Source organism: Lissotriton vulgaris, chromosome 5, assembly GCF_964263255.1.
Source record: "Lissotriton vulgaris chromosome 5, aLisVul1.2, whole genome shotgun sequence".
Classification (NCBI taxonomy): Eukaryota; Metazoa; Chordata; class Amphibia; order Caudata; family Salamandridae; genus Lissotriton; species Lissotriton vulgaris.
The window spans coordinates 402,166,552-402,181,275 of NC_141693.1; positions in this window are offsets into that span (position 1 = coordinate 402,166,552).

Here is a 14,724-nt window from a genome sequence, read left to right on the forward strand (position 1 = left end):
CACCGAAGAAACCCGTCGCACGATGAACTCCATCCACTCCAGATCTCCAACCGACCCCTGCCCGCACCACGTCTTCAACAAGGCCGACGCTGTCATTGCACCCCACCTGCGAGACATCATCAACATCTCCTTCAACACCGCCACCTTCCCGGAGAGTTGGAAGCACGCCGAACTCAGCGCTCTACTGAAGAAACCTTCAGCGGACCCCACCGAACTCAAAAACTACCGCCCCATCTCGCTCCTCCCGTTTCGGCCAAAGTCATCGAGAAGACCGTCAACAAGCAGCTGACCGCCTTCCTCGAGACGAACGGATCCCTCGACCACTCGCAGTCTGGCTTCCGGGCCAACCACAGCACCATCGCCGCCACTGATGACATCCGAACCCTGCTAGGCAACGGGGAAACAGCGGCCCTCGTCCTCTTGGACCTCTCTGCAGCATTCGACACTGTCTGCCACCGCACCCTAGTGCAGCGCCTCTGCAACGTCGGAATCCAGGAGAAGGAACTAGAATGAATCATCTCCTTCCTCGCCGGGAGAACACAGAGAGTCCGCCTACCCCCGTTCAGATCAGAAGCCACCAAAGCCATCTGCGGCGTTCCTCAAGGCTCCTCACTCAGCCCCACCCTCTTCAATGTCTACATGAGCCCCCTTGCGGCCATCGCACGCCAACACAACCTCAACATCATCTCTTACGCCGACGACACCCAGCTGATCCTCTCCCTCACCAACGACCCCGCCACCGCCAGAGCCAACCTACACGAAGGGATGACAGACGTAGCCAAGTGGATGATGAACAGCCGCCTGAAGCTGAACTCGGACAAGACGGAGGTCCTCATCCTGGGCTCCTCGCCCTCCGCCTGGGAAGACTCCTGGTGGCCCCCTACCCTGGGCAGCGCACCCAAACCTACAGACCACGCACGCAACCTGGGCTTCATCCTGGACTCCTCCCTCTCCATGACCAGACAAGTCAACGCCGTCTCCTCGTCGTGCTTCAACATCCTGCGCATGCTACGTAAGATCTTCCGGTGGATCCCCACCGAGACCAGAAAGACGGTTACCCAGGCCCTCGTCACCAGCCGACTGGACTACGGCAACTCCCTCTACGCCGGAACCACTGCCAAACTCCAGAAGAGACTCCAGCGGATCCAGAACACCTCAGCAAGACTCATCCTCGACATCCCCCGACACAACCACACCTCCGGACACCTGAGAGACCTGCACTGGCTCCCGGTCAACAAGAGAATCACCTTCCGTCTCCTCACCCACGCACACAAAGCCCTACACAACCAAGGCCCAAGATACCTCAACAGCCGCCTCAACTTCTATACCCCCACACGTCAGCTTCGATCGACCAGCCATGCCCTCGCCGCCGTCCCCCGCATCCGAAGAGTCAACACAGGAGGAAGGGCCTTCTCCTACCTGGCCGCCAAGACTTGGAACTCCCTCCCGACCCACCTCTGCCTGACCCAAGACCACCTCGCCTTCAGGAAGCAACTCAAGACCTGGCTGTTCGAGCAGTAGCGGACCCCCCTCCCCAAGCACCTTGAGACCCTCCGGGTGAGTAGTGCGCTATATAAATGCTTGATTGATTGATTGATTGATTGGTGGGGTCGACATAGTTGTTTTCTCTTGTGTTGGTATGATTTCTTCTAGCTCAAGGCTGTATGTGTGAAACTGCATAATGATGCATACAATTACTTGGCGTTCAATTTTGTTGTTGCTTGGTTCTCATAATGTATGAATTTGTTCCCATTGTCAGCTTGGTTTTGCTTGGTGTATCACCTTTTCTGCTGTTTACTTGCAGGAGTCGTCATGCAGATGACATTAACTTCACAGATATACGCCTACTGGACATTAGTCCTAATTTGAGAATTAAACCCCTGTGTGCATCATATCATATGGGTTCTCTGGTGTTTGCTTACTATTACAACTGAACTGTGATGTTGACATAATTAAGTTTACCACAATATCCTGCCTGCATGGTATGTCTTTACATTCCCCACTGTCTGCCGTCCTACCTTTGCTCTGTTATTGTAATGTGCAAACTGAAAAACTATAATAAACAGATTCAAACAAGGAAGTTGTTCAATACAGTTCTGGCAAAGTATCAGTCACTGCATGTATGGGCTGTGTTTACCAAAAGTTTGCAAAGGTAATGTAGCTATTCAGCAGATGTTAATCCCGGGATACCTCTAGTGAAAGCTGAGGGCGCCATCATGATCCTGGTCAAGTGAGCACAGTTGCCACTTGGATGGTCTTTCTCTGCAAATGCATAGGACAGCTTAATACTGCAGATGACAGTACGCAAAATGGTGTATATGGTCACTGCTTTGTCCTCCTTGGGTCAAGTAAAGACAACAGAGTGCTTAACATAACTCTGTCCTGGCAAAGTCCAGTCAATGTTGCGGGATCCCACATTTTTGGGTCCAGTGACAGTCTATGCATTCTACCCTCGTCATTGGTAGTACCAGTTTCTGGGTAGAATACTGATTGGTGGTTGAACCAAGAGGACCTAAAGTTCTCCGATCCTATGGGCTGAAGTCATGACCACCAAGGTGACAGTTTTCAGACTTGGAAGTCGAGCCTGGCAACTATTTATCGGCTTGAATAAGGATGCAGTGAGAACTCAACACAAGATTCAAATTCTATTGGGAGAGAACTACCGTAGACCGTTTAGAAAACACTCCACTAGCGATGACTTAAACAGATAAAGCTGCTAAGGAAGACGCATAAAGAGATATGGGGCAGCCACATTTAAAAAACATTTTTATTTTGAATAGTCGCCACTGCTGGGCTGGGCTGGGCTGGGCTGGAAAGAAACCATGCAAACCACACAAGGTAATGAGGAAAACAAAAAAGTAATTGGTGGAAAGGTTGAATTAATCTCAGCCGTTGATAATTACTCAGGTCATAACCGATTCCAATTCCATTGATTGTGTCTATCATGCCACCTCCGAAAGGAACCAGCCATATGCAGATCAGCCTCAGTACTGCTTCAATAGTAACAGTTCACCCCAAAATGCCAAGCCAGGTCTCCCCCAAATTAGAACACAAGCAACTGCAGACTGCTTACGGCCTATTTAGGGTGCGTCAGTGAGGTGTGTCCACTGTGGCACAGTGAGCAAGGGACCCACATCTTGGAATACTTGTTGGAATGGCATAACTTAAATGGATTCAGGCCTTCTGAATCCATTAAACAAAGTTGTTCCAGTGACTCGTATAAATGGACTTTGGGAGGGTGTTTTGTGGCAGCTAAGATGACGTCCACACGAGATGGCAAGCAAAAGGACACAGGCTGCAGGGCCGGCTCTAGGCTCATGGTGGCCCTGTGCAGGGAGCGTAGGTGGGGGCCCCGGAAGAGGGGGTCCGGACGGGACGGAGCTCAGGAAGAATACGTCCAGAAAAGTCGTTAGATGACCAGTACCTGCGGCTGCTCCTACCCTTCCGAATTCGTCTCACTGTGTGCATGCCTGGCGTGCCCAATCTAGCCTTAACCCTAGCACTCCCCGGCAGTTGGTGGCAATTAAATGTAAAGAATACTCTATGGGATTTCCTTATTTCCTTACTTCACTTCACCCTCTCTCTTAACCTGACTCTAGTTCTATTTCTCCATGTACCTTTAACCTCCCTCTCTATGTATCTCACATGTTTCTACGGGACGCCCCAGCTGAGGAGTTAGGTGCTCTGGCAGAGCTGGGTGAGTCCCAGTAACAGACAGCAGGACTGCGAGAGAGATAGCAGCGAGTTCCTTTCCCTGGAGTAACCATAGGTGCTCTCCGCGCTCCACCGGGGCCCGCGCCTGGCTGTGTCAAACTGAAAGCGCACGGGTTGGCCCGGTCGCTCCCCTGCCCCCCCGAGCTCTAGGGGCCCCCAGGAGTCGCTGGGACTTTGAGTTGGAGCCATATTTCAACTGTCTGCCGCTTAATAGTGCAGAAATACCCTTTCTCTCCACCTTTATTGGCACAGGCGGAGCAGGGGGCCTAAAGAAATCAATCACCACCAGTTTACATGGGAGGCCGCGCCTGCTGCCAGTGCCACTGACTGTAAGACAGACAGCGGCCTACGAGTCGATGGATGCGGCACCGGCAAATTGAATGCGGCGGGCCCCCTGCCCCTCGGATAAAGTGTCAGTGATTCCGAAATGTAATACTCTGCAATGATTACGATTAGGCCTTCCGCTGGCTGGGACTCGAACCATATACTGCCGCTTAATTTAATGCAAAATAGTACCCCCGACTCCACCTTTATTATAGGCCCTGCAGGCACACAGGCGGAGAGGGGCCTAAAGGAAATCAGTGGCCGGTGCTGCCACTGGAAGACAGACAGCGGGCGGCCTACCTCGATGCGACAAAACTCCCGGCTGCAGTAAATTCGCCCCTCTGACCTCAAGCATTAACAGCTACACTCACGCCCGGCTACCTATCTTCATATGACTCGCTTGCTTGCCATGACGCGTCGCAATAGTCAGTCACTGTGCCACAAACAGTGCACAAATATCATTATCAATCATCTGAGAATGGATCTATTCTGCCCTTACCCGGCAGGTGCGTTCACACTTCTTCACTTTATTCTCAGTCTGAGCTCAGGGGCCGCTCAGCTTTTGTCCGACGTCGACGACCACCAAATGGCTGGGCTGTGCAGAGAGTCATACGCCTAACGCCACCAGTCCCACAAGTTAGTTACGCACGCGGGGAAGTCATGAAGCAGCAGGTTAGGTTGAGTCTGCACGCTGCCGCAGATCACTCTATCCTGGCTTACGGAGTCTGGGCCAGCCAGGCGGGTGACAGTCATGATGATTTGAAAAACCCCGGCGCCCCTGCTGCTAAATCAGGAACGGGGTCGGTACGGACTCGGAGCCAGAGGCCAGGGAAGTTAAAGGGAGGAGGGGGGGGGGGGGTGACTCACTGTGTCAGGGCTTGGAACTGTGACTGTCGGACTCGGAACTTAGTATTGGAAGCCGGAGTCGGAGCCAGAGGCGCCAAATCCTGCCAGGGGGCCGCCAGTGCCACGATGTATCATTGATCCTTCCGATCCGATCCTCATCATGGCGGCCCCTTGGTTTTGGCGGCCCTGTGTAGGTGCACACTTTGCACATGCCTAGGGCCGGCCCAGCAGGCTGGCATCACTTAATCTCCATGCTTGCTGCCAATTTGCTTGTGAATTGAGGTAAAGGACCTAAACAACCTGCTACAAGTGTAGTCCCACTCTTTATGGGAGGGGAATAGGGGCAGAATGGTGAATCCCAACAGATCGCTGTACCAAATCCTCTTACACAATGGATCCTGGTCCACTCCCAGATTGGGCTATGATCTTCCTGCACTGGTCACAGGAATCTAGAAAGAAGTGGTATTGGTGGAAACTAGTAGGGAGGGAGCTATCAATAAGGCGGTATATGGAACCAAACAGTTCCTGTTCTGGTGATGTGGCTGCAGCAGGAGACGTTCAGGATGAGTCTGGCAGAGGTGTTCTGGACGTTCTGCAGTTTCTTTAGGAGATTTTAGGTGGTGCAAGCGTAGAGTGCTTTGTCATAGTCGAGACGTCTGCTGACAAGTGCATGGGTGACAGTTTTGCTTGACTCAGTGGGGATTTCCTTACAGATCTTCCAAAGCAGGCAGAGCGTGTGGAAGAAGGAGGAGGATATAGTATTGATTTGGTGGTTCATAGAGAATGAGAAGTCCAGGATGATGCTGAGGTTTTGTGCAAGGCCTGTGGGAGTGGGGGGGGAGATGGGGTTCCGAGCACTGAGGCCCACCATGAGTCATCCCAGGTGGAGGGGGTGGAGCCAAGGGTGAGGACCTCTGTCTTGTCCGATTTGAGCTTGAGACAGTTCTCCGTCTACCAGGTGGCAACTGCCTTCATCCCATTGTGAAAGTTGATCTTGCAGGCCTGTGCAGACACAACAAAGACCCCCACCACCATGCAGATGGGTGCCGCACCCCAAATTGAATGTACCTATGACCACAGCAGCCACCACAAGATTGGAGTCACACAACCTACAGTGCAGATATAGATGGACTGGCTCGAAGATCTGCACCAAGCTGAATGACTCCCTTGTTGTTATAGCTGCTGATTTCTCAGGCACTATAGAATGGCTTTTATCTGCTGTCAGGTGTGTGCCACCAACAGGCTCAGAACTCGTGTCTCATTCAGAAACATTGGCTTGACATCTTAAATTCCCAATATACTCTGAGGTAGACAAGCATTCAGGTGTTTTTTTCTTTTCTTTTATAGTCCTCATTTAACCACAATATGCGCTAAGTTCAAAAGTTCAAGAAGGGGGTAATCTGACCATCTCAAGTATCCAAAGGAGATTTTTAAGGGCCCGGTCACTCCGCAAGGGAGAGGAGGATACAACGTATCTCCAGGACCACACCTTTGGTTTCTTGTATGTCATCCAACCCCTAATCTTGGTTCATCTGTTAAACCATTACTTTCCTTCTTTTCAAAGGTAGTGACGGCCCTACCAAAAGGGCTCTATCTAGAGCATATTCTTAATCATTGGATCAAGAAATCAAATGTCAAAAAAGTGAGAAACGATAAAAATACTAAAAACCTACAAAGGGTAGAAACAATAAACCTTTCAAGGCCAGTATCTAAAATTTTATGTATAATCCTAAGAAGAACCTGTCTCCACCCACTTATCCCAAATTTCCCAATATTTCGTTTTTTTATTATGTTTACCAGATTGGTCCAAAGAAGATATTCTTCTTCTTCTATAGGGGGGTGGGGCAAAATACATTTAATACAGAGCTCCCTACGAGCTAACAACATTAAGGTGAAGAAGAGAGCGTTGTGTCTTTGTTAAAAGACGGCCGTCTCGAATACAGGGGACAACTGTGCGACTCACCACAAGAACTGTCTGATCTTGAAAATAGTCCATGAAGGAGACAACGTGGAACGCTAATGATACAATGACCCTGTGGTTTGTTGGCCGGGGGGAGGAATAGACCATATGTAACTCTTGCTCTCGAAACGATGGGGGGAGAACAAGTGTCAACTATACGAAGATACCACTCTACTCAGAGGATTCAATTTCAGGAGCACCCATGGCTCGATATGGTGTAGGAAATTTAGTTTTGAATAGAAAGTAATGAATATTGCCTGATGTGTGAACCAATAATGTATATTACAAAGAATATATGCATGTATCCGATAATTGAACCTAAATGCCAAGTGTTGTGTGTCACATGTAAAAGCCAATAAAACATCTTAACAAAAAAGACGGCCGTCTAAGTCCCTTGGTAGTATCCCAAAAATTATAGGCACTGTCTTTAATTTTATCTCAAGCCCCATAATATCCAAAATGGTCTTACCCACTTTCTGTCAATAAGGGTGTATTACAGGGCAGCTCCAGAACATATGGCCTTCGTTTGCCTTGTCTTCTCCACATTTTGGACACTTCTTGATCTCTTGGTTCCCCATTTTCGATATTTTCTGAGGTGTCCAGTAAGCTTTGTGTAATGTAAAAAAGTGGTTCTTCTTTAAAGGTGCAGCATTTACATATGACCATAAAGAAGACATAGATACTTGCCCTATATTTTCAAGATTTTTGTCCGGCAGGTCCTTTTTCCATATCTCAGTAAACAAAGCCTGCATCTCTTCTCCGCTCTGGACAAGTAGCCAATACCACTCTGCCACTTCTTTCTTTTTTGTTTGACAAGAGCATATCTTTAATGCCAAGTTCGAGTTCCCTATTAGCTCTTTACCTATAGATTTTGTCCAGCTTAATAATTGATAATATTTGAACTTTGAAACAGAGTTCCCACAAATCTCTGAAAGGTGAGGCCAAGAAATGAGTTACACATCAAAAAGAAGCTGCCCCATATGGTGATACCGCAAGCACGAAGGGGAACCGGAAGGGCATCCTCCAAACACTGCGGCGTACCTGGGGAATCCCAAACTGGTGCAGCATCATTATAATACGGTATTTTTAAAAGGAGTCTCACCTGAGACCAAAGCTTTATGGCTGGTGACAAAATCTTCAATTTTACCTGCTTGTTGAGTGAACTTGGTTGTAAGGGCTTCATAAAGTGGTGAAAAAATTGAACTCCCCATCATTAGTTGCCGAAATTCTTTTTATTGGAAGGCACAGAAATATAAATATAAATCAGGTGTTGCTATGCCTCCATATTCTTTTTTTCTTTCTGAGTTTCTTTAAAACTATTCTTGGATTTTTATTTCCCCACATGAAGATTGAAAAAAGCCCCTGCACCTTCTTAACCCAAATTTTTGGGAAATCAAAAGGGATAGTATTAAACAAAACTGTGTATTTTGGCAGAATTTACATTTTTAGTAAATTGGACTTGCCCAGAAAGGAGAGTGTAAGTGCCCCCATGAGCGTAGTAGTAAGCTAACTTTCTTTGTTACCTTTTCAAAGTTAACCTGGGCTATTTTATCAATATTTTGGACTATCTGGATTCCAAGATATCTAATTTCCTTTTTTGTGTAAATACTCCTGAAATTAGTGTTCCATTTCATTAATTCTGTTTTTGTTGGTTAATAAGGTATCCAGAAACCTTTCCAAAACGCTCTATGTCTGACCATATCTCTGGAAACGATCTTTCCAAATTACCAGTATAAATTAGACCTTGCAAATCGGAGGGACGCTCACCTGCTTTATTACTGTTGTCGCCCGTGAGGACCCCTGGGCTGCTGACCAGTCCCGCGCTACGTACGCATTATTGGCTGTTTGTCCCCCCCGCCGCCGCTAACCACCAGCTCAGCGGCCGCAGTGCGGGGGGACGATATTCCCCAGAACACTTGGCGGGACTGCCACACCACCCGCCGCATTTCCGTGCTCGGAGGCGCTTAAGAATCCTCTGCTGTCTCTGGGGAGCGGGAGACCTTGCAAATCGGAGGGACGCTGACCTGCTTTATTACTGTTGTCGCCCATGAGGACCCTTGGGCTGCTGGCCTGTCCTGCGCTATGTGCGCATTATTGGCTGTTTGTCCCCCCCGCCGCCGCTAACCACCAGCTCAGCGACCGCAGTGCGGGGGGGACTACATTCCCCAGAACACTTAGCTGGACTGCCACGCCCACCCGCCGCATTTCCGCGCCCGGAGGCGCTTAAGAATCCTGTGCTGCTTCCGCGTCGCGGGACGCGCCGGTAGAAGCCCGGGACAAGGGTGGGATAAGGGTGGGACAGTCTGTGACAGTCCGGGACAGACAAGGGCAGGGTGGGGCTAATCCCCATTCATCTGGATCAGCACTCTCTTGTTACAGAGACTTTCAAGGTACTGTGGGATTGTTGATGGGCCGTTAGAATCCTGTCGCTGCCGTTCAGAGCGTATGGAAGCTGAGGGTGGATTTTTATTTTAGGCTAAAGGGCGTATTACAACAATGGAGAAAAGAAAGTCGATTGAAGGGGGTTCAGATTTTGCAAACCTGAAAAAAGGAAAAAAAGCAAAAAAATCTAAATCCCTTCACGCTGCATCTAATTTTGTCCTTTCAAGTATTGAATTAATTGTAGAAGATTGTGAGGAGATACTCAAGGAGGCCCGAGTACAGAAGAGCTAGGTAACATAGACTCCGCATTAAAGGGCCCAATTCAGAAGAATGATAAAATAATCCTGTCTATATTCCTAAAGAAAACTCCACCCGCCGGTCCTGTTGCTGAAATCCATCCTCTTCAAATAACCCCCATCGCGGTTAACGTCAACCAAACACAGAAGGGATGTAATTTGAATAGAATTGGGGCGACTCCATCCAACATAATAGAGATCACAGAGTCGGGTGGGGACGAGACTGTAGGAGTAGAGGGGATTGTTTGTTCCAATAGATATGCCGCGCTGGAAGGGGAAACCAGAGAGTTACGCGAGGTACTACAACAAGTTTCTAGACCCGTGGAGCCATCCGGAGAGAATACAGTAGTATGTCCCAGTTGCCAGAACTTTAACTGGAATATTTTAAAGAAAATGGGATGGATAAGAACAGAATTAGCGCAAATACAAAAAATGCTAATTGACCTAATTAAGCAGGGAGGAAAGCATGTTGTAAGCGCCCCTCAATCCCTGGGTCCACCGGCAAAGGCTGAAGCCTTTAAGACACGAATAGCATCAGCAAATGGTACTAATGCTACTGGAATGATGGGCACTTTAAGTGTCCACCAAGCAGGGGTGAGGCCTAATCCGATGAAACCCTCATCCAAGCAAATACCCCCTCCAAAGGGCCCTATTGCAGCAGGAGGGCTGGCTCCCAAAAACGCACCACAAATAGAGGATGCGGGGGCAGCATTGGGGCGCAGTGGCAATCCTAGCTCTTATGTAGAGGCAGTGAAGCAGAAGGGCCCAATACGAGGAACAAATTATTTTTTTGAGGGAGCAATAAAAATATTTGAGAGACCCAATAGATACAAACAAAATGGAAAATCGGGGGGATAAAAGACCCATTTCCCAGAGCAGGATACCTAATAAACCCATGAACACCACTGTCTTCATGACCGGGGTACTGAAACTTAGCCCTAACACGTATGAGAGTAGCAATTCCATCTCTAATAAAGCTATTCACTGGCTGCGACATGTGAGAGGGTGCAGGTCAGTCATCAGTGAAGATGTGATTAAGGTTAAAAGATTGTCCCTGTGCAGCTCTGCTACAGATTGCATAGAAATACAACTAGTTAATATGGAGATTTCTGAAAACCTAGTGTCCCTTGAGTATAGAACACCCCCCCCGGCGTATTCAAATATACAAATCCGACAGTCACCATTATGGTCAAAAGCTAGCCATCGGGACGAATCAGACCTCAATAATATAGACTGACTAAGTATAGGAACCCAGCCAAATAATGTTACACACACACACTTAAGCCAAATGACTGAGTTTCAGTCTCACACCATTGTAAGTCCTGTGGTGACGGGGATAGAGACGCCACTCATTAAAGGACCCATCTGGCTGATGGAGACCGGAGACCAAGAGATAAACCATCAAATCATAATAGAGGAGGGTATTCTTCCTCAAGCTCCTGTTAAAACTGTAGAGGGAAACTTAAACATAATTAACCTTGTCTCATGGAATATAGCAGGCCTCGAAAAAATAATTGTCCATCCCAGAATGGAATGAATTTATTGAGAGGTTCCAGATTTGTCTGTTTCAAGAAACGTGGAGCAAGATCCCACTACATAAGAATGGTTATGCGACCTAATTTATCCCAGCGACTTCGATAGGAAGAGGGCGCCCATCTGGCGGCCTCCATATATGGATTAGTGTAGCGCTTAATTGGGTTATATCGATCCATAAGTTGCCAACAGAGGATATATTATACATTTCTCTTAAAGGTCCCCACGCTGATTCATCTATGGAATTGTTTTGCGTATACGCCAGGGGTACCCCGGGGGGGCAAATTTCTCCAACAATAGCAGTTCTCGATGGAGCACTAGCAGGTGTTCCTCCTTTGTCCAATATTATTGTAGGCGGTGACATGAATTGCACATATGAACCCCTAGCTGAAGATGACATGTTGGGTATTAGTGTAGAGGACACTAGGCAGTCGACTCCTCCCCTAAATGTGGCAACTATCAAGAGGTGGTCACCACGAGCTATACAACTAAATGCTTTAACATTAGAACATAACTTGCGCGCTTTAAATGGGAGGACCCGCTCTGATGCAAACGGGGCTATGACGTTCAATAGACTTAGCTGCCCGTCTCGCACTGATTATATCCTGTTGGATACTAGATCCTGGGGGAGACTGATGGATATGGAGGTCAAGCAAACGCAGGATAGTGATCACAATCCACTCTGCATGACATTCAAAGGGGGGAGGGAGGTGCTAATAGAAAGTGGCCCACTAATGATTGCTAAAGAAGTAATCCCTTTGCATTGCAATCGCAAGCTCAAGTGGAATAGAGTTATGTGTCATGAGGACAATCTGAATAGCATCAAGGAGCTTGTACAAATAGAAATAAGAGACCTTTTGGCCTCTACGCCCACACAGGCGAATGCCCTGTTTTGATTTACTTTGACTCCTATAAAAATCTACTAGAGAAGATTGGTGCCGTCTTTACCATGGGGGAGACTAGAGGGTCCTCAAAGATAAAAGTACGCAAGAAGGGAACCCCCTGGTACACGGCCGATTGTAGGGCAAAGAGAAAGGCCATATCGTCCTCCATTAGGAGTAAAGATGCATTAGCAGTGAGGGTAGCCAGAAAGGAATATCAAAATAGCATTAAACTGGCTAAAAAAGGAGTGAGAGGAGGAACACTGGCAGCAACTCAAACAAGCGTCCTGCCTGAAAGATTCAACCAGGTTCTGGAACTTGATAAACAAACTAGAGAGAAGGGGTGCAGAGCCTATACTGAACCATATAACCGAGGGCCAGTGGTATACCCACTTTGCTAAATTGTATTGTGATATAGCAATCACGGAGCAATTTACGGTAGAACCAACTGCATTTGTAAAAGAGAATCATAGCCAGGTTGATCCCTTTTCTACAAGAGAAGTACACAATGCCATTATGAATATATCCCCTGGTAAGGCAGCAGGCCCAGATGGGCTCCCTGGTGACCTATTACGATATGCACCCAAGTTGTGGTCAGATTTCATTGCCCTCCTAATGAATATGATCCTCCAGGGACACTCTGTCCCTGAGTCATGGAAGGGTGCTGAGGTGGTGACTAGATTTAAGAAAGGCGATAGGGAAGACCCTGCCAACTACAGACCAATAAGTTTAATTGATACAATCCAGAAAGTAGTTGGCAGGGTCATAGTCACTAGAATGGGGTCTCGGATAGAGGAAGGTAACATACTCACCCATTTCCAGGCAGGCTTTAGGCAAAATGTGGGTACAATGATCAGGTCTTTAGGTGTTGTGCCATATATTGGAAATCTGTGACTGTCGCGAATGGCAGTCTATATGTGGCTTTTATTGACTTAAAGACCGCATTCGACCTGGTTCCTTGTGATAATCTCTGGAAAGTGTTGCTGGACATGGGGTTCCCGAGTTATCTTTTGGAGTTTATTGTAAAGCTCCATCAGGATAACTACGCCAGAATTAGGTGGGGGGCTCAAGGACAACTAACAGGGAGGGTGCCTGTACAGAGGGGGGTCCGCCAGGGATGCGTGATGGCTCCGACACTGTTCTCCCTCTTCATCAATGGGGTGGTAGACCATCTGAGGGAGGATCCTGCGGATGCCCCGGTTCTGGCGGGGGAGAAATTAGAAAACACCTACCCTCCTCTTTGCAGACGACACCCTCCTAATGTCCAAAACTCCATCGGGCCTCCAGAGGCTATTAGATGGATTCAGTCTGTTTTGTGACTAGCGGGGGCTCATTGTAAATACCATCAAAACTAAACTGATGGTATTGTCTGCATTGAAAAAAGCTAGGAGAATAAACATAACTCTCAACGGGTCCCCACTAGAGGTGGTGGAGGAGTTTGACTATCTGGGTGTCAGAATCAATAACAGATTGAAATGGGACTCACATGTGGCCAAAATGCTCCTAAATCTCAAAAGAGCGTCTGGAGCCATTTTGAGAAACCAGCGCATGTCTATTAGCAGACCCATAGCCCCTGCTCTGGAAGTATATGACGGCAAAGCATTGGCCTCTGCCGTCTATGGCTCAGAGCTGTGGGGCTGTGAGAATACAGTGGATCTGGTAAGAGCGGAGAATAAGTTGGTGAGGGACTTAGTTTCCCTCCCGCTCTCGACACCGTTAAAACCCCTTTTTGCAGACATGGGAAAATATTCAATTGCAGAAATAGTCCGCCTCCGTCCTTTGCTGTTTTGGGTGTGCCTGAGAAGGACACCAGAACTGGCAAACTATGCCTTGTTTTGGATGAGCTGATCACCCTGAATGGCTTGAACAATATTCAGTGGTTGAATAAACTGAGGCAGTTGGTTGTGAACCTAGGTTTGGGTGAGTTTTGTACCTCCCAGTCCCCACCCCATAAGCAAGTTGTAAAAAAAATCTATTGGGAGTGGGTGCAGGCGGAGGATTCAAAAAGTATAAAGCGGGGAGTGCTAACTAACCGATTCATGGAACACAAGCCCACTAAGAAGCTTGAACCTTTCCTGGATTTCATCCAAATCCCAAGAGACAGATCTCTTTTCTTGAAAATGAGATATGGGATACTCTCACTTAATACATTCATCGAGGGATGGAAAGGAACGAGGACCTATTTGCATACCTGTCCTGGGTGCCCATCCACGAGTGAATCTCTACCCCACTTCCTGTTCGCTTGTAAAGCATACAAAGTACCTAGAACTAGATGGCTAAAGCCTGTATGTAGGGAGTTGGGAGTGAGAGATTTTAGGATAGCCCTTCGTATTCTCTCATCAGACACTACATCTCTGGTATCGTATGTGGTGTTGCTAAGTACATAGCAAAGGCTTGGTTCATACGCACAATACTGCTAAACACTGTAACAACTTAGACCATGTTACCTAATCTGGTCATTAAGCCCATCACTGTGTATGCACTTTAGAACTTTTTATATAACCCGTCGTTTTAATTGTAAATACCTTTTTATCTTTTTATCTCATGAAATGAAATGAACATAATATTTTAAATATCTTGTTTTTATGTGTGAATTGTTTGTACTTTTATATGATATGTACATATCGAATAAAGTATAACAACAACAACAGTATAAATTATAAGATCGTCCGCATACAGACCAATTCTTTTCTCCCATCCATTGCATCTCAAGGGAATAATGTTCTGGCAGGCTCTTAATTTACATGCGAGGGGTTCAATATAGATATTAAAAAGTAAAGGGGACGGG